Raw genomic sequence first — 18,878 nt, forward strand, 5'->3', positions numbered from 1 at the left:
GAGTTTTGTATTGTCAAGGCTAAATAGTTGTTTTCAACTTGACATATATTGTTTGAATCTTTAATAAGTATATATTATATGTACAGATATAAGTATTTACAAATCACTCACTCTGTAACTTAATCTTAATATTGAAAACACTAACCACTTGACTGCAGCAATTGTCAGTGGAGTCTGTGGTGCACTCCGTGTTGCCTGTGCATTCAGTGTTGGTGTCAGTATCAGCATCATTGATGGCTGCTGCTCTGCTGGGAATGGAAATAGGTTCCCTCATCTGAATGAAATGTAAATTTCATTTAAATTAACACAAATGGTAATTGGCAACATGATGATTATTGTTATTCATGAACATGTCATACAGACCACATTCAATGCTTCATAATCATTGTACATTGCAAGAAATAATACAATTAAAATCCAATTTGTTACTTGATGTGTTGTTTCTTATTTCATATTAGTTTTCAATTTGTCATGTGAACTCAATTTCCATATCAAATCAGAAAATCTTCGGATGTCGAGGCATATTTTAGGTACCGGTTAGCTGTAGATAATGAAGAGGTAAGTGTGCAATATATTTCTATGCGTTACTCAAATTTATTGAAATTATTACCAATAGTAACACTAACATTAACAGGTGTGTTTGATAATACATATCCTGTGAAACATACATGAGAAATCTTTTCAATAAATGAGATACTGAAATTAGCAAAATGAAATTATTTGCTTTCAGACTGGAGATTTGAAGGCTATTGAGAAGGGACATCAACTTTTGAAATCCAATCATGTCCTGGCTTGCAGTGTTGTCATTCATCACCATGCCTACTTCAGTGGTCTAGTCAGTGCTGCTATGAAGAAAAAGGTTTGTTACCTTAGAAACAGATTGGTCATAAGTTCCATTCTCAACCACATATTGAATTGTCAGTGATTAATGATTTTAAATTAGTGAGTAATCATTCACAGTTTTGCCATTCATGATTGTACATTAGGTCTGTAATAAGAAATAGTTCACCTTTGTGTAAATAATGTGTCAGTTATACCAAACATTGTCACTTGCAGGAATAATTCATTATATGTTATCATGATGATACTAAGATAACTCTGTATTACAAGTTTTGATTTCCTTGACTTAGGTATCTTACAGTCTTCGCATCATAATAGCAGAATGTGGTGAAGTGGTGAACACACACTGTGAGTGCCCAGCTGGTAAAGGCCCCCATGGAACCTGCAAACACCTCGCTTCCGTCCTCCTCATGTTGTCACAGTTCAAGTCTACAGGTGTGATTGCTGTGAGGAGATCGTGCACAGACAAACTGCAGACATTCCACAGGTCACAAAAGGAATATTCAGGTACCTTACCATGTTTACTGTGTAGTAAATATATTGGTATACAAAGTGCTTATACAGCATGTTAGAATGAATTAATTATCAAGGTTTTTTTGTGTCAATTGTTTTCTTAAAATGAGGAAATTTTTATATGGTTTGAAAAAAAAGATATTCTGTTCAGCTGCAGACATTAAAATAAATGAAGTCCCCCTTGGTTATATTTTCATATTTGTTAGAATTAAATATACAGAGTGATTAATTATTCCATGACATATGAAGCTGATCTTTCTGCTAATGTATTCAGTAGGCATTGCTCGTATAGCTTAGCCATAACTACTTAAAAGCCTCACAAGCTATTTCTGCAGTGTGTGATCACCCTTTCAATTGTTTCCCCCGTGACAGGTTTGGCATATACCCCAAATTATGAATTGTCTGAAATTATGTCAATTTCACTTCCTGTATTTATCAAAGAGAAAATACTGCTTATTTGCTGTTTCTAAATTCAAATATTATATACTGAAGTATCCCAGTATTAGTAATATATTTTCAGCCAAAAAATTATTCCTCTTTTTTTTTTTTGCCGATTCACCGAAGAAAGCAGATTCATTCAAGTGTGGGGCGAAGCGACCAACCATGTTTGATGACCCAAGACCGGCAAAATACAGAAATAGTGCATCTTACAGGGACCATGTGCGAAACATCACCATCAACTACTGCTCTTCAGCATCTAAGGATATCACGATCCGATACCTGTTTGAAAGAGCCAGTCTGTCATCTGCAGTAAGAGATCATGACTATTTGGACAAGCCCTTCACAGAATACTGGGTGCAGAGAGCCTTGAAGGTATTTTACACTCATGTTTTCCGTAATGAAGAAATCTTCAATCCTGAGTTCTATGCATTCTCACAAATCACTATAATTAAATTTTCGTTGTGTTCATGGAAATTCCTGCATTCTGATTGGCTGAATTGGTCACGTGTTATTGTATTCATTTCCCAATGAATGTAAAAAATTAAGCCACGCCCACCGCGGCGCACTACTTTTATTACTGCGGAATGACGGGGAATCCCAATATAACAGTCGAGGGAATTCCCTTTCTGCTCACGTATATCGTCATGCACAGGACATTTAGCGACTTTCATGCATATTCATTGTCCAAACTACCCTTTGAAACCGAAGGGCGAGAATGAATGAAACAGCAAACGTGCAGGCTCGCTCGCCTGTTTATTTCCCGCTCGCCTCGGTTCAACTTTCATGTCTTCGGGTTTCATTTCTAACTAGCATTTCTCAAACTGTGTTTTACCGTAATCAGGGAAGTAATGTTTGAATCACGCAGTAAATGACCATGTTATTTGAAACAGCCGCCTTCTCTCGGACATATTTCTTCCGGTTCGTTACAGTCTGACTGTTGCAGTTCTTACTTACTTACTTACTTTGGAGATTTAACGTGCGCTTTCCGACTGGTGCGTATTTCGCACACGGGCCCGGCCAGGCCATTTAATGTGTTTCCGAAAGGGGCGAAAGTGGTCTGTGCAACCCAAGAGGGGGGTTTTAGGGGTTGCTTATATAGAATTTGGGAATTTTGAGATTTGGAATAGATGCCGATGGGATTGGGGAGGAGAACTAAGGGAGCTTAGCAAGGGAGCAGTTCTTTTCGCCTCTTGCCTTAATTGACAGGTCCAATGAAAATTGTTTTAATCCCACTCTCCATTGATTGGCTACTGACTGTGTAGGCGTGTCAAGTTATGTGCATAAATTAAACGATCACCTGATTCATGTCACGCCACTGTATGTATTCCTACACCTGGAATGTTTATCAATGTCGTCATTTTTGTCTGTTTTGTTATATGCAACTGTTTTGGGTTAAACTATTGTAAATAAAACATGTTTTACGTTGTCGAATTTAATTATAAGCATTGACTGTACGCTACGCGGATTCATACAGTTTGCACATCGGTTTTTCGATTCATACCTCAATGAACCGAAAAAAAACCACAGTCAATCCTTAAATATTAAGTTATTATATTTTAGGCTTTCAATAGCTACTGCTTATTGCATTCAAATAAATAATTCACTTTTTTTTTTTAAAATGCCTGCTATTATTCATTTCATGGTTAGTTCATTTTTTACTGCAGAAGACACAATATCTTCAGACGTTGCAGTGTAGTAGTTGATGGTTAGGTTGAACTGCATGCAAATGGATTTCTTCTGGTCCCTTGGAGCTAGATACGATATGGTTAAACTGCTTTAGCCATGTTATCTGATTGAATTGTTTTGTTCTGATTTGTAAAGGAGTTTCAAGAATTTTATTGATAAGTTTTTGTGTGATATAATTTATTTTTATTCTGTCTACCTTTGACAGATTACAGATGACCAGGCTGCAGACTTAGAGTCAAAGACAAGAAAACAGGCCAAGTGTAGCTTGTGTCATGAAGAGAGGAGATGGAGGTTGACAGCATCTCAGTTTGGGACAATTTGCAAATGTACTACAAGGAGAAACAAAACTAAATTATGTGAACAAATTGTCTCTGGAAGAAAACTTGTTTGTAACTCTGTGAGGCATGGGTTACAGCAGGAACCCAAAGCTATTGCCAAACTTGAGTTAGCCTGTAATGTTCATGTTCATAGTTGTGGAATGTTTGTTGACTCTGAACTCCCTTTCCTTGCAGCAACCCCAGACGGTGTCAATGATTCTAACACCATTGTTGAGGTTAAATGTCCTTACAGTGCCAGAAATGAGGTCATTGCTCCTGGGAAACTCTTTCCTTATCTTTGTAAGAGAAATGGCCTCATGCAACTGAAAGAAAACAGTAATTACTACTTTCAGGTGCAGGGTCAGATGTATCTATCAAAGCGAAAATACTGCTTATTTGCTGTTTGTACGTTCAAAGACTTCTTTGTTCAGAAAATATCACTCGATGAGGAATACTGTACAGGAAGTTTGATTCCCAGACTCTCATTATTCTTTGAGTCTTTCCTCAAGCCTTACATTGCTACTCACTGCATTTGTTAAGATTCATGAACAGACATCCTTTTGGGGATTAATACATCCATGTGAAGACTGTGTATCTAAAAAGTACTAAGAGTCTTCTGAAACTTACTTTTGCCTCACTTTTCAAAAATTATTTGAAAGCAGTGACTTTTCACAGTTAAGGAATATAAATTTCTTCTTTTCAACTATTAAAATCTGGTGATGAGAATGATACAAATGAGTACCGCTAGGTATATCCCTGATTGACACCATGTGTAAAGTACTTACTTCTATTCTTAGCTGTAGACTACAGCAGTTTGATGAAGATTATAACATAATTGACAAGGCCCAGGCTGTTATCATGGTGTAAATCATGGTGTAACATTTATACTAAGTTATCCTATAATAATTAGATCCACATCAAGTGCTTTATGAGTTACCATGGTGTAATATTTATACATCATTTCATATAATAGTTTAGCAAATAATACTTATCATCAGGTAAAATGCATATATAAATATTACACCATGGTAACTCATAAAAGCACTTGATGTGGATCTAATTATTATAGGAAAACTTAGTATAAATGTTACACCATGATTTACACCATGATACTGTATTCAGACCCAACCAGTTCAATATATATGCATATACCACTGTCTTTTTGTGTACTTTTCTGAAGCTTTTGACACTGTTTGATTCTTTTATATCACTTGTAACCCTGAAGTATATTGGAATAAGGGGTAGGCCTAATGGAGAAACTGTAGGCCCAAACATGTTAGCTGAAGCAGTGAGATATACTCTTGCAATATAAAATTACAAAATACAACCAGTCATCCAGAAGCTATGACTGCTATCACACCGAGTTCCCAGAGACTCAGTGGTTATAGATGGTGATACATTTATCAAGGAAATTATCAGCTGGTAAAACATCTTTGAACAAATCTGTCATCTATGGGTGTAGGGACCGATGTCTATTTCGAACACTGACCTTGGGAATGTGGTGGAGCTCCTTTGCAATGAAATAACATGACAGAAATCTGTCTGACAACCGTGTGATGGTGCTGTACTATTGCATTCATTGTTAAAGTGGTAAGAGAGAGAGAGATCCTAAGCACAGATCAACAAACAAATGTGAGACATTCAATGGTATTTTTTCATTATGTATTCAATGGTATTTTTTCATTACCGTTACCCGGTATGTAATATCATGGCCCTTCATGGGTACAGTGTTATGTACATATATTCATCATTTCAATTGTTAAAACACAATAAAGTTGTTATATTTGAACATTTCTCACACATTCCAGTTGTACTTTCAAGTTTAAGTTTGCAGTCAGAATTCAGCCCAAAGTACGGTTACATGTTTATCGCTAAAAATTGATCCACAATCTATAAACATTTCTACATAAATATGCTTACTTTGTGTGCATAATCCACAAACATCCTTGTACTATAACAACCGCGTTATTTGTACTTGTGTTAACAGACAATGATCTCATGTGTACACTTTAAACTGTCTGAACTTGTGAATAACCCCACATACCTGGTCCATAACCAATGACTGGCACAATCATTCTGTCAACAATAAACACAACTCTTAAAGATATGTTTGCATTATATATAAATGTGAGCAAAATATTCATGGCTTTACAGGTTGTTGTGCTAATGTATTTCTAACCAAACCCCATGAAGACTTTGGGGTGTCAAATATCCACAAGCACTTGCATGCTGATACAATTTAAAGTATTTCACCTTTGAACCACCATTTTTCAATTTGTTTGAAAAGTCCTCCTCTGCAAAATACAATCATAATTGTTTCATCTAAATTTACATTCATAACATATTTGCCACAAAAGCTTGCTACATCTGATTTCTGCAATTTGACAATAGCGTCACTTGCATTCACAATGCCATCAGCAAACATCAATGTGCTAATTTTATCAACTAACTCATTCACAAACATACCTTTGCAGTTTCCGGATTGTATTAGTTGAACAAGATCATTAAGGAACAGAGTAAACAGTAATCATACAGCAGTGAGCCGTGTCTAATACCCACCATACAGTCACAGTAGACAATCACACCTGTCTACTAGCAGTAAACTGTTGTACCTTCAATGCTATGAACAGACCTAACACTAGGACATACAAACATACATGAATGTGTGAAGTATGTTTAGAATGGCCATTTATTCATGCAAGTCGGTTAACAATGCTTGGGCGAAAGTTTGACAACATATAGCAAATTCGAACAATTCTAGAGCCTAGTGGAACTTTTGATGGATGAAGCTCCCTCTTAAGAATTTTGTAAGTTTTGCCAAGTCCAATAACACGCTCAATATGAATTCTCTTGGATGATACTCTGCGGTCGTGGACTACCTCTTGGGGTTCAAGCTGACTTTCGACCCTTGAGCATTGTTGGAGTGTTGACTTTTACATCTGGAGATGAAAATATGTCCTGCACCATAATGCCTCTGTCCGCCATAATACTGTCTCCTGCACAAAACACACCTGGCATGCACAACTCTGACCTCTCAATAATCTGCCTGTCACTTGTTGATCCACCATAACTGTCACTAACATAGGTAACAAGACCTCGAGGAGAACAACCAATCATAGTTTTCAGAGTGTTCCTGTTCTTGTACCTTGAGAAAGTGGCCCTCTGGTAATCTACATTGCCTGGCTTACAAATCGGGGTCTCAGTTGCATCTAGAATGACCCTTGTTGATGGGAAGCGCTCCTTGAAATTTTCTGGCATTGTATCTTGAACGGTGTCATGTGATGCCCATATGTTTAGCTCAGTCAGTTTGAAGTACAAAAAGTTTGTCCATGTGAGAATTAATGTTGCTACAGTACTTTCACTGATATGAAACAACATGGAAAGGTCAAAATCATCTCTTGCCTGTCTGAATTTTAACAAAGTCATAAAAAGCTGATCTTCTGGTGGTATCAAAGAACACTGATATGAAAGATGATTGACAGAGGGGCCAAGTACATGAAAGAAATACACTGGTTTTGACAATTATGATCATTTTATGTAATACAAAACTGCTTTGTCATTATCAGTTATGTGATGAATCGAGAATCTGGAGTTCGATTCCAACAACAACCTGCACTGTATGGCCACATCTTCTGTATGATCAACAGCATCTGACTGACAAATAATTTCATCGCATCCTTGTGAACAAATTTCAACCTCACTTCCCAGATCAGGAACATCTTCCACATCTATAACATAGTGTCTAGGTTTCCTTGGTTCATTCACTTTCTTAAAGGAGAACACTGTTGGTATTGCACCCCTCTTCAATCGTCTTTTCTTTCCTGAAAATAAAATATATAGAATTATTTCAAAATATCGTCAATTAAGGTTTTATCGTAATAAGGAATTTAGTTATTGTTCACATAATAACAATAAACATGGTAAATTCATGAACAAATATTATCAATGAGGACATTAGCAAATTATTCCAAAACATTGAGCAGAATTTTAAAAAAGGCGTTTATTTTAGTTGGGACAAATTTACGGTAATGAAATAATATTATTATTATTAAGATAACTTCATTTAATAGTATAGAACTCTATAATAGTAATAGAACTATAATTGGTCTACTCCTAAATAGATAGAACATCAACTTCAACAGTTTTTTTGCATATAAGCCTACTCAAGACTGGCATAACTTCAGGGTGGGAATAATTTAAATAGATTCTAATTATGTAAAATTTAATTAAACACGTAAAAAAGAATTGACTGAAAGTCATTCATCGCAATACATATAATTAATATTAGGACCAAAAATATTATTTATTTCAGTAAAATGCGGCACAGAGGACGACTGACATATTTTTTTCTGCCAATATTTTGGTGAGCCCAATATTGTACACCCAGATAAAAAAAAAACATACCGTGACTAATACACTATATTCATGATTGATTTACATATCAAAATTACTGAATATTGTATTGCATTTGGTAGGTCACCAATACCAGATTCTGAGGTAAAGGACAAAAATAACATCAGTCCGTTCATTCGGTTACTAACTTCGTTGCTAATGACGCTTACCAGTGTCCGATGGCTTGTAGTCGCTGTCAAGGAAGTGATTACGACAAACCAATGAGTATGGACTTGGTTTCCATAATTTCTTGGATGCCGGATCCTCTCTTCTAATCGCCACACGCCATTTTATGCAAATATCCGGATCTTGAGGAAAACCGTGGCCGTCAGAACGACTGTCACATTGCGGTACGCAACAGCGCGAAGGCATTTTGTATGTAAACAATAGCATACGGAGCTAGCAACAAGGACGGAAATTCCGCAGCGCCCCCTGGACCGCTGTTTCGTACCGGTGTTGTTTGCCAATGCGCCAATTTTTTTTCATGAGGGTCGACCAAGTAAGAATGCACCCACACACCAAATATTTTTTTATTCTGAGATTAATACTTTTAAGATTTGCTCTCATGGCGTAAAAGTCATGCATGTGAAAAAGTTCGAATCACTGATGTATTTATAGTTCGGCCTCAAGTCATGATTTTTGATGCAATTGCGTCAAGTTTTTTTTATGAGGATCGACCATGTAAGAATGCATCCACACACCAAATATTTTTTATTCTGAGACTAATACTTTTAAGAATAGCTCTCATGGCGTAACAGTCATGCATGTGAAAAAGACTGAATCACTGATGTATTTATAGTTCGGCCTCAAGTCATGACTTTTGATGCAATTGCGCCAAGTTTTTTCATGAGAGTCGACCATGTAAGAATGCATCCACACACCAAATATTTTTATTCTGAGACTAATACTTTTGAGAATAGCTCATATGGCGTAAAAGTCATGCATGTGAAAAAGTTCGAATCGCTGATGTATTTATAGTTCGGCCTCAAGTCATGATTTTTAATACAATTGCGCCAATCTTTTTACATGAGGGTCGACCAAGTAAGAATGCATCCACACACCAAATATTTTTTATTCTGAGATTAATACTTTTATGAATAGCTCTCATGGCGTAAAAGTCATGCATGTGAAAAAGTTCGAATCACTGATGTATTAATAGTTCGGCCTCAAATCATGATTTTTGATGCAATTGCGTCAAGTTTTTTTTATGAGGGTCGACCATGTAAGAATGCATCCACACACCAAATATTTTTATTCTGAGATTAATACTTTTGAGACTAGCTCTCATGGCGTAAAAGTCATGCATGTGAAAAAGTTCGAATCGCTGATGTATTTATAGTTCGGCCTCAAGTCATGATTTTTTTATACAATTGCGCCAATTTTTTTTCATGAGGGTCGACCAAGTAAGAATGCATCCACACACCAAATATTTTTTATTCTGAGATTAATACTTTTAAGAATAGCTCTCATGGCGTAAAAGTCATGCATGTGAAAAAGTTCGAATCACTGATGTATTAATACTTCGGCATCAAGTCATGATTTTTTATGAAATTGCGTCAAGTTTTTTTTATGAGGGTCGACCATGTAAGAATGCATCCACACACCAAATATTTTTATTCTGAGACTAATACTTTTGAGAATAGCTCTCATGGCGTAAAAGTCATGCATGTGAAAAAGTTGGAATCGCTGATGTATTTATAGTTCGGCCTCAAGTCATGATTTTTTTTATACAATTGCGCCAATTTTTTTTCATGAGGGTCGACCAAGTAAGAATGCATCCACACACTAAATATTTTTTATTCTGAGATTAATACTTTTAAGAATTGCTCTCATGGCGTAAAAGTCATGCATGTGAAAAAGTTCGAATCGCTGATGTATTTATAGTGCGGCCTCAAGTCATGATTTTTGATGCAATTGCGTCAAGTTTTTTTTATGAGGGTCGACCAAGTAAGAATGCATCCACACACCAAATATTGTTTATTCTGAGACTAATACTTTTGAGAATAGCTCTCATGGCGTAAAAGTCATGCATGTGAAAAAGTTCGAATCACTGATGTATTTATAGTTCGGCCTCAAGTCATGATTTTTGATGCAATTGCGTCAAGTTTTTTTTATGAGGATCGACCATGTAAGAATGCATCCACACACCAAATATTTTTATTCTGAGACTAATGCTTTTGAGAATTGCTCTCATGGCGTAAAAGTCATGTATGTGAAAAGTTCGAATCGCTGATGTATTTATAGTTCGGCCTCAAGTCATGATTTTTTTATACAATTGCGCCAATATTTTTTCATGAGGGTCGACCAAGTAAGAATGCATCCACACACCAAATATTTTTTTATTCTGAGATTAATACTTTTAAGAATAGCTCTCATGGCGTAAAAGTCAGCCATGTGAAAAAGTTCGAATCGCTGATGTATTAATAGTTCGGCCTCAAGTCATAATTGTTCTATGCAATTGCGCCAATTTTTTTTCATGAGGGTCGACCATGTAAGAATGCATCCACACACCAAATATTTTTATTCTGAGACTAATACTTTTGAGAATAGCTCATATGGCGTAAAAGTCATGCATGTGAAAAAGTTCGAATCGCTGATGTATTTATAGTTCGGCCTCAAGTCATGATTTTTGATGCAATTGCGTCAAGTTTTTTTATGAGGGTCGACCATGTAAGAATGCATCCACACACCAAATATTTTTATTCTGAGACTTATACTTTTGAGAATAGCTCTCATGGCGTAAAAGTCATGCATGTGAAAAAGTTCGAATCACTGATGTATTTATAGTGCGCCTGAAGTCATGATTTTTTATACAATTGTGCCAAGTTTTTTCATGAATATCGACCAGGGAAGAATGCATCCACACACCAAATATTTTTATTCTGAGATTAATACTTTTGAGAATAGCTCTCATGGCGTAAAAGTCATGCATGTGAAAAAGTTCGAATCGCTGATGTATTTATAGTTCGGCCTCAAGTCATGATTTTTTTATACAATTGCGCCAATTTTTTTTCATGAGGGTCGACCAAGTAAGAATGCATCCACACACCAAATATTTTTTTATTCTGAATTTAATACTTTTCAGATTTGCTCTCATGGCGTAAAAGTCATGCATGTGAAAAAGTTCGAATCGCTGATGTATTTATAGTTCGGCCTCAAGTCATGATTTTTGATGCAATTGCGTCAAGTTTTTTTTATGAGGATCGACCATGTAAGAATGCATCCGAAACACCAAATATTTTTATTCTGAGACTAATGCTTTTGAGAATAGCTCTCATGGCGTAAAAGTCATGCATGTGAAAAAGTTCGAATCACTGATGTATTTATAGTTCGGCCTCAAGTCATGATTTTTGATGCAATTGCGCCAAGTTTTTCATGAGGGTCGACCAAGTAAGAATGCATCCACACACCAAATATTTTTATTCTGAGACTAATACTTTTGAGAATAGCTCATATGGCGTAAAAGTCATGCATGTGAAAAAGTTCGAATCGCTGATGTATTTATAGTTCGGCCTCAAGTCATGATTTTTGATGCAATTGCGTCAAGTTTTTTTTATGAGGGTCGACCAAGTAAGAATGCATCCACACACCAAATATTTTTATTCTGAGACTAATACTTTTGAGAATAGCTCATATGGCGTAAAAGTCATGCATGTGAAAAAGTTCGAATCGCTGATGTATTTATAGTGCGGCCTCAAGTCATGATTTTTGATGCAATTGCGTCAAGTTTTTTTTATGAGGGTCGACCAAGTAAGAATGCATCCACACACCAAATATTTTTATTCTGAGATTAATACTTTTGAGAATAGCTCTCATGGCGAAAAAGTCATGCATGTGAAAAAGTTCGAATCGCTGATGTATTTATAGTTCGGCCTCAAGTCATGATTTTTTTATACAATTGTGACAATTTTTTTTCATGAGGGTCGACCAAGTAAGAATGCATCCACACACCAAATATTTTTTTATTCTGAGATTAATACTTTTAAGATTTGCTCTCATGGCGTAAAAGTCATACATGTGAAAAAGTTCGAATCACTGATGTATTAATAGTTCGGCCTCAAGTCATGATTTTTTATGCAATTGCGCCAATTTTTTTTTATGAGGGTCGACCATGTAAGAATGCATCCACACACCAAATATTTTTATTCTGAGACTAATACTTTTGAGAATAGCTCTCATGGCGTAAAAGTCATGCATGTGAAAAAGTTCGAATCGCTGATGTATTAATAGTTCGGCCTCAAGTCATATTTTTTTTATACAATTGCGCCAATTTTTTTTCATGAGGGTCGACCATGTAAGAATGCATCCACACACCAAATATTTTTATTCTGAAACTAATACTTTTGAGAATGGCTCTCATGGCGTAAAAGTCATGCATGTGAAAAAGTTCGAATCACTGATGTATTTATAGTTCCGCCTCAAGTCATGATTTTTTATGCAATTGTGCCAAGTTTTTTCATGAATATCGACCAGGGAAGAATGCATCCACACACCAAATATTTTTATTCTGAGATTAATACTTTTGAGAATATCTCTCATGGCGTAAAAGTCATGCATGTGAAAAAGTTCGAATCACTGATGTATTTATAGCGCGCCTCAAGTCATGATTGTTGAAGCAATTGCGCCAAGTTTTTTCATGAGGGTCGACCAAGTAAGAATGCATCCACACACCAAATATTTTTATTCTGAGACTAATACTTTTGAGAATAGCTCATATGGCGTAAAAGTCATGCATGTGAAAAAGTTCGAATCACTGATGTATTTATAGTTCGGCCTCAAGTCATGACTTTTGATGCAATTGCGCCACGTTTTTTCATGAGGGTCGACCAAGTAAGAATGCATCCACACACCAAATATTTTTATTCTGAGATTAATACTTTTGAGAATAGCTCATATGGCGTAAAAGTCATGCATGTGAAAAAGTTCGAATCGCTGATGTATTTATAGTTCGGCCTCAAGTCATGATTTTTGATGCAATTGCGCCAAGTTTTTTTATGAGGGTCGACCATGTAAGAATGCATCCACACACCAAATATTTTTATTCTGAGATCAATACTTTTGAGAATAGCTCTCATGGCGTAAAAGTCATGCATGTGAAAAAGTTCGAATCGCTGATGTATTTATAGTTCGGCCTCAAGTCATGATTTTTTTATACAATTGCGCCAATTTTTTTTCATGAGGGTCGACCAAGTAAGAATGCATCCACACACCAAATATTTTTTTATTCTGAATTTAATACTTTTTGAGATTTGCTCTCATGGCGTAAAAGTCATGCATGTGAAAAAGTTCGAATCACTGATGTATTTATAGTTCGGCCTCAAGTCATGATATTTGATGCAATTGCGTCAAGTTTTTTTTATGAGGGTCGACCATGTAAGAATGCATCCACACACCAAATATTTTTATTCTGAGACTAATGCATTTGAGAATAGCTCTCATGGCGTAAAAGTCATGCATGTGAAAAAGTTTGAATCGCTGATGTATTTATAGTTCGGCCTCAAGTCATGATTTTTGATGCAATTGCGCCAAGTTTTTTTCATGAGGGTCGACCAAGTAAGAATGCATCCACACACCAAATATTTTTTTATTCTGAGTTTAATACTTTTAAGATTTGCTCTCATGGCGTAAAAGTCCTAAATGTGAAAAAGTTCGAATCACTGATGTATTTATAGTTCGGCCTCAAGTCATGATTTTTGATGCAATTGCGTCAAGTTTTTTTTATGAGGGTCGACCAAGTAAGAATGCATCCACACACCAAATATTTTTATTCTGAGATTAATACTTTTGAGAATAGCTCTCATGGCGAAAAAGTCATGCATGTGAAAAAGTTCGAATCGCTGATGTATTTATAGTTCGGCCTCAAGTCATGATTTTTTTATACAATTGCGCCAATTTTTTTTCATGAGGGTCGACCAAGTAAGAATGCATCCACACACCAATATTTTTTTATTCTTAGATTAATACTTTTAAGATTTGCTCTCATGGCGTAAAAGTCCTAAATGTTAAAAAGTTCGAGTCACTGATGTATTTATAGTTGGGCCTCAAGTCATGATTTTTGATGCAATTGCGTAAATTTTTTTTATGAGGGTCGACCATGTAAGAATGCATCCACACACCAAATATTTTTATTCTGAGACTAATACTTTTGAGAATAGCTCTCATGGCGTAAAAGTCATGCATGTGAAAAAGTTCGAATCACTGATGTATTTATAGTGCTCCTGAAGTCATGATTTTTTATGGAATTGAGCTAACTTTTTTCATGAATATCGACCATGTAAGAATGCATCCACACACCAAATATTTTTATTCTGAGATTAATACTTTTGAGATTTGCTCTCATGGCGTAAAAGTCATGCATTTGAAAAAGTTCGAATCGCTGATGTATTTATAGTTTGGCCTCAAGTCATGATTTTTTTATACAATTCCGCCAAATTTTTTTTCATGAGGGTCGACCAAGTAAGAATGCATCCACACACCAAATATTTTTTTATTCTGAGATTAATACTTTTAAGATTTGCTCTCATGGCGTAAAAGTCCTAAATGTTAAAAAGTTCGAATCACTGATGTATTTATAGTTCGGCCTGAAGTCATTATTTTTGATGCAATTGCGTCAAGTTTTTTTTATGAGGGTCGACCATGTAAGAATGCATCCACACACCAAATATTTTTATTCTGAGATTAATACTTTTGAGAATAGCTCTCATGGCGTAAAAGTCATGCATGTGAAAAAGTTCGAATCACTGATGTATTTATAGTGCGGCCTTAAGTCATGATTTTTTATAAAATTGCGCCAATTTTTTTTCATGAGGGTCGACCAAGTAAGAATGCATCCACACACCAAATATTTTTTATTCTGAGACTAATACTTTTGAGAATAGCTCTCATGGCGTAAAAGTCATGCATGTGAAAAGGTTCGAATCACTGATGTATTAATAGTTCGGCCTCAAGTCATAATTTTTTATCCAATTGCGTCAAGTTTTCGTTTTAAGGGACGACAATGTAAGAATGCATCCACACACCAAATATTTTTATTCTGAGACTAATACTTTTGAGAATAGCTCTCATGGCGTAAAAGTCATGCATGTGAAAAAGTTCGAATCGCTGATGTATATATAGTGCGGCCTCAAGTCATGATTTTTTTATACAATTGCGCCAATTTTTTTTCATGAGGGTCGACCAAGTAAAATGGAACCCCACACACCAAATATTTTTTATTCTGAGACTTATACTTTTGAGAATAGCTCTCATGGCGTAAAAGTCATGCATGTGAAAAAGTTCGAATCGCTGATGTATTTATAGTTCGGCCTCAAGTCATGATTTTTTATACACTTGCGCCAATTTTTTTTCATGAAGATCGACCAAGTAAGAATGCATCCACACACCAAATATTTTTTATTCTGAGATTAATACTTTTAAGAATAGCTCTCATGGCGTAAAAGTCATGCATGTGAAAAAGTTCGAATCACTGATCTATTAATAGTTTGGCCTCAAGTCATGATTTTTGATGCAATTGCGCCAAGTTTTTTTTATGAGGTTCGACCATGTAAGAATGCATCCACACACCAAATCTATTTATTCTGAGATTAATACTTTTAAGAATAGCTCTCATGGCGTAAAAGTCATGCATGTGAAAAAGTTCGAATCACTGATGTATTTATAGTTCGGCCTCAAGTCATAATTTTTGATCCAATTGCGTCAAGTTTTCGTTTAAAGGGTCGACCATGTAAGAATGCATCCACACACCAAATATTTTTTTTATTCTGAGACTAATACTTTTGAGAATAGCTCTCATGGCGTAAAAGTCATGCATGTGAAAAAGTTCGAATCGCTGATGTATTTATAATGCGGCCTGAAGTCATGAATTTTTATGCAATTGTCCGAAGTTTTTTCATGAATATCGACCATGTAAGAATGCATCCACACACCAAATATTTTTATTCTGAGATTAATACTTTTGAGAATAGCTCTCATGGCGTAAAAGTCATGCATGTGAAAAAGTTCGAATCGCAGATGTATTTATAGTTCGGCCTCAAGTCATGATTTTTTTTTTACAATTCCGGCAATTTTTTTTCATGAGGGTCGACCATGTAAGAATGCATCCACACACCAAATATTTTTGTTATTCTCAGATTAATACTTTTAAGAATAGCTTTCATGGCGTAAAAGTCATGCATGTGAAAAAATTCGAATCACTGATGTATTAATGGTTTGGCCTCAAGTCATGATTTTTGATCCAATTGCGTCAAGTTTTCTTTTTGAGGGTCGACCATGTAAGAATGCATCCACACACCAAATATTTTTATTCTGAGACTAATACTTTTGAGAATAGCTCTCATGGCGTAAAAGTCATGCATGTGAAAAAGTTCGAATCACAGATGTATTTATAGTTCGGCCTCAAGTCATGATTTTTTATGCAATTGCGTTAAGTTTTTTTTTATGAGGATCGACCATGTAAGAATGCATCCACACACCAAATATTTTTATTCTGAGACTCATACTTTTAAGAATAGCTTTCATGGCGTAAAAGTCATGCATGTGAAAAAGTTCGAATGGCTGATGTATTTATAGTGCGGCCTCAAGTCATGATTTTTTTATACAATTGCGCCAATTTTTTTTCATGAGGGTCGACCAAGTAAGAATGCATCCACACACCAAATATTTTTTATTCTGAGACTAATACTTTTAAGAATTGCTCTCATGGCGTAAAAGTCATGCATGTGAAAAAGTTCGAATCACTGATGTATTAATAGTTCGGCCTCAAGTCATCATTTTTTATCCAATTGCGTCAAGCTTTCCTTTTAAGGGTCGACCATGTAAGAATGCATCCACACACCAAATATTTTTATTCTGAGACTAATACTTTTGAGAATAGCTTTCATCGCGTAAAAGTCATGCATGTGAAAAAGTTCGAATCGCTGATGTATTTATAGTTCGGCCTCAAGTCATGATTTTTTATCCAATTGCGTCAAGTTTTCCTTTTGAGGGTCGACCATGTAAGAATGCATCCACACACCAAATTTTTTTATTCTGAGATTAATACTTTTAAGAATAGCTTTCATGGCGTAAAAGTCATGCATGTGAAAAAGTTCGAATCACTGATGTATTAATAGTTTGGCCTCAAGTCATGATTTTTGATCCAATTGCGTCAAGTTTTCTTTTTGAGGGTCGACCATGTAAGAATGCATCCACACACCAAATATTTTTATTCTGAGATTAATACTTTTAAGAATTGCTCTCATGGCGTAAAAGTCATGCATGTGAAAAAGTTCGAATCACTGATGTATTTATAGTTCGGCCTCAAGTCATGATTTTTGATGCAATTGCGTCAAGTTTTTTTGTATGAGGGTCGACCATGTAAGAATGCATCCACACACCAAATATTTTTATTCTGAGACTAATACTTTTGAGAATAGCTTTCATGGCGTAAAAGTCATGCATGTGAAAAAGTTCGAATCGCAGATGTATTTATAGTGCGGCCTCAAGTCATGATTTTTTTATACAATTGCGCCAATTTTTTTTCAAGAGGGTCGACCAAGTAAGAATGCATCCACACACCAAATATTTTTTATTCTGAGATTAATACTTTTAAGAATTGCTCTCATGGCGTAAAAGTCATGCATGTGAAAAAGTTCGAATCACTGATGTATTAATAGTTCGGCCTCAAGTCATGATTTTTTATCAAATTGCGTCAAGCTTTCCTTTTAAGGGTCGACCATGTAAGAATGCATCCACACACCAAATATTTTTATTCTGAGACTATTACTTTTGAGAATAGCTCTCATGGCGTAAAAGTCATGCATGTGAAAAAGTTCGAATCGCTGATGTATTTATAGTTCGGCCTCAAGTCATGATTTTTTTATACAATTGCGCCAAGTTTTTTTCATGAGGGTCGACCAAGTAAGAATGCATCCACACACCAAATATTTTTTATTCTGAGATTAATACTTTTAAGAATAGCTTTCATGGCGTAAAAGTCATGCATGTGAAAAAATTCGAATCACTGATGTATTAATAGTTTGGCCTCAAGTCATGATTTTTGATCCAATTGCGTCAAGTTTTCTTTTTGTGGGTCGACCATGTAAGAATGCATCCACACACCAAATATTTTTATTCTGAGACTAATACTTTTGAGAATAGCTTTCATGGCGTAAAAGTCATGCATGTGAAAAAGTTCGAATCGCAGATGTATTTATAGTGCGGCCTCAAGTCATGATTTTTTATACAATTGCGCCATTTTTTTTCATGAGGGTCGACCAAGTAAGAATGCATCCACACACCAAATATTTTTTATTCTGAGATTAATACTTTTAAGAATTGCTCTCATGGCGTAAAAGTCATGCATGTGAAAAAGTTCGAATCACTGATATATTAATAGTTCGGCCTCAAGTCATGATTTTTGATGCAATTGCGTCAATTTTTTTTTATGAGGGTCGACCATGTAAGAATGCATCCACACACCAAATATTTTTATTCTGAGACTAATACTTTTGAGAATAGCTCTCATGGCGTAAAAGTCATGCATGTGAAAAAGTTCGAATCGCTGATGTATTTATAGTGCGGCCTCAAGTCATGATTTTTGATGCAATTGCGTCAAGTTTTTTTCATGAGGGTCGACCAAGTAAGAATGCATCCACACACCAAATATTTTTTTTATTCTGAGATAATTACTTTAAAGAATTGCTCTGATGG

At 35.5% G+C, this 18,878-nt stretch overlaps 2 long non-coding RNA genes across 2 annotated transcripts; one reads left to right on the top strand and one right to left on the bottom strand.

Annotated features, from left to right (window-relative positions):
* The first annotated feature begins 505 nt into the window (after positions 1 to 505).
* Positions 506 to 1,284, top strand: LOC125372132. Its single transcript, XR_007217988.1, has 3 exons — positions 506 to 558; positions 731 to 859; positions 1,131 to 1,284. It is a non-coding gene; the product is annotated as an uncharacterized LOC125372132 (long non-coding RNA).
* Positions 1,285 to 5,433: 4,149 nt separating this feature from the next.
* On the bottom strand, positions 5,434 to 8,637 carry LOC125372110. The gene is made up of 2 exons (XR_007217978.1): positions 8,360 to 8,637; positions 5,434 to 7,618 (listed from the first exon to the last, which is right to left on the bottom strand). It is a non-coding gene; the product is annotated as an uncharacterized LOC125372110 (long non-coding RNA).
* Positions 8,638 to 18,878: the final 10,241 nt, after the last annotated feature.

Source organism: Haliotis rufescens, unplaced genomic scaffold (assembly GCF_023055435.1).
Source record: "Haliotis rufescens isolate VD_foot unplaced genomic scaffold, xgHalRufe1.0.p SCAF_36, whole genome shotgun sequence".
NCBI lineage: Eukaryota > Metazoa > Mollusca > Gastropoda > Lepetellida > Haliotidae > Haliotis > Haliotis rufescens.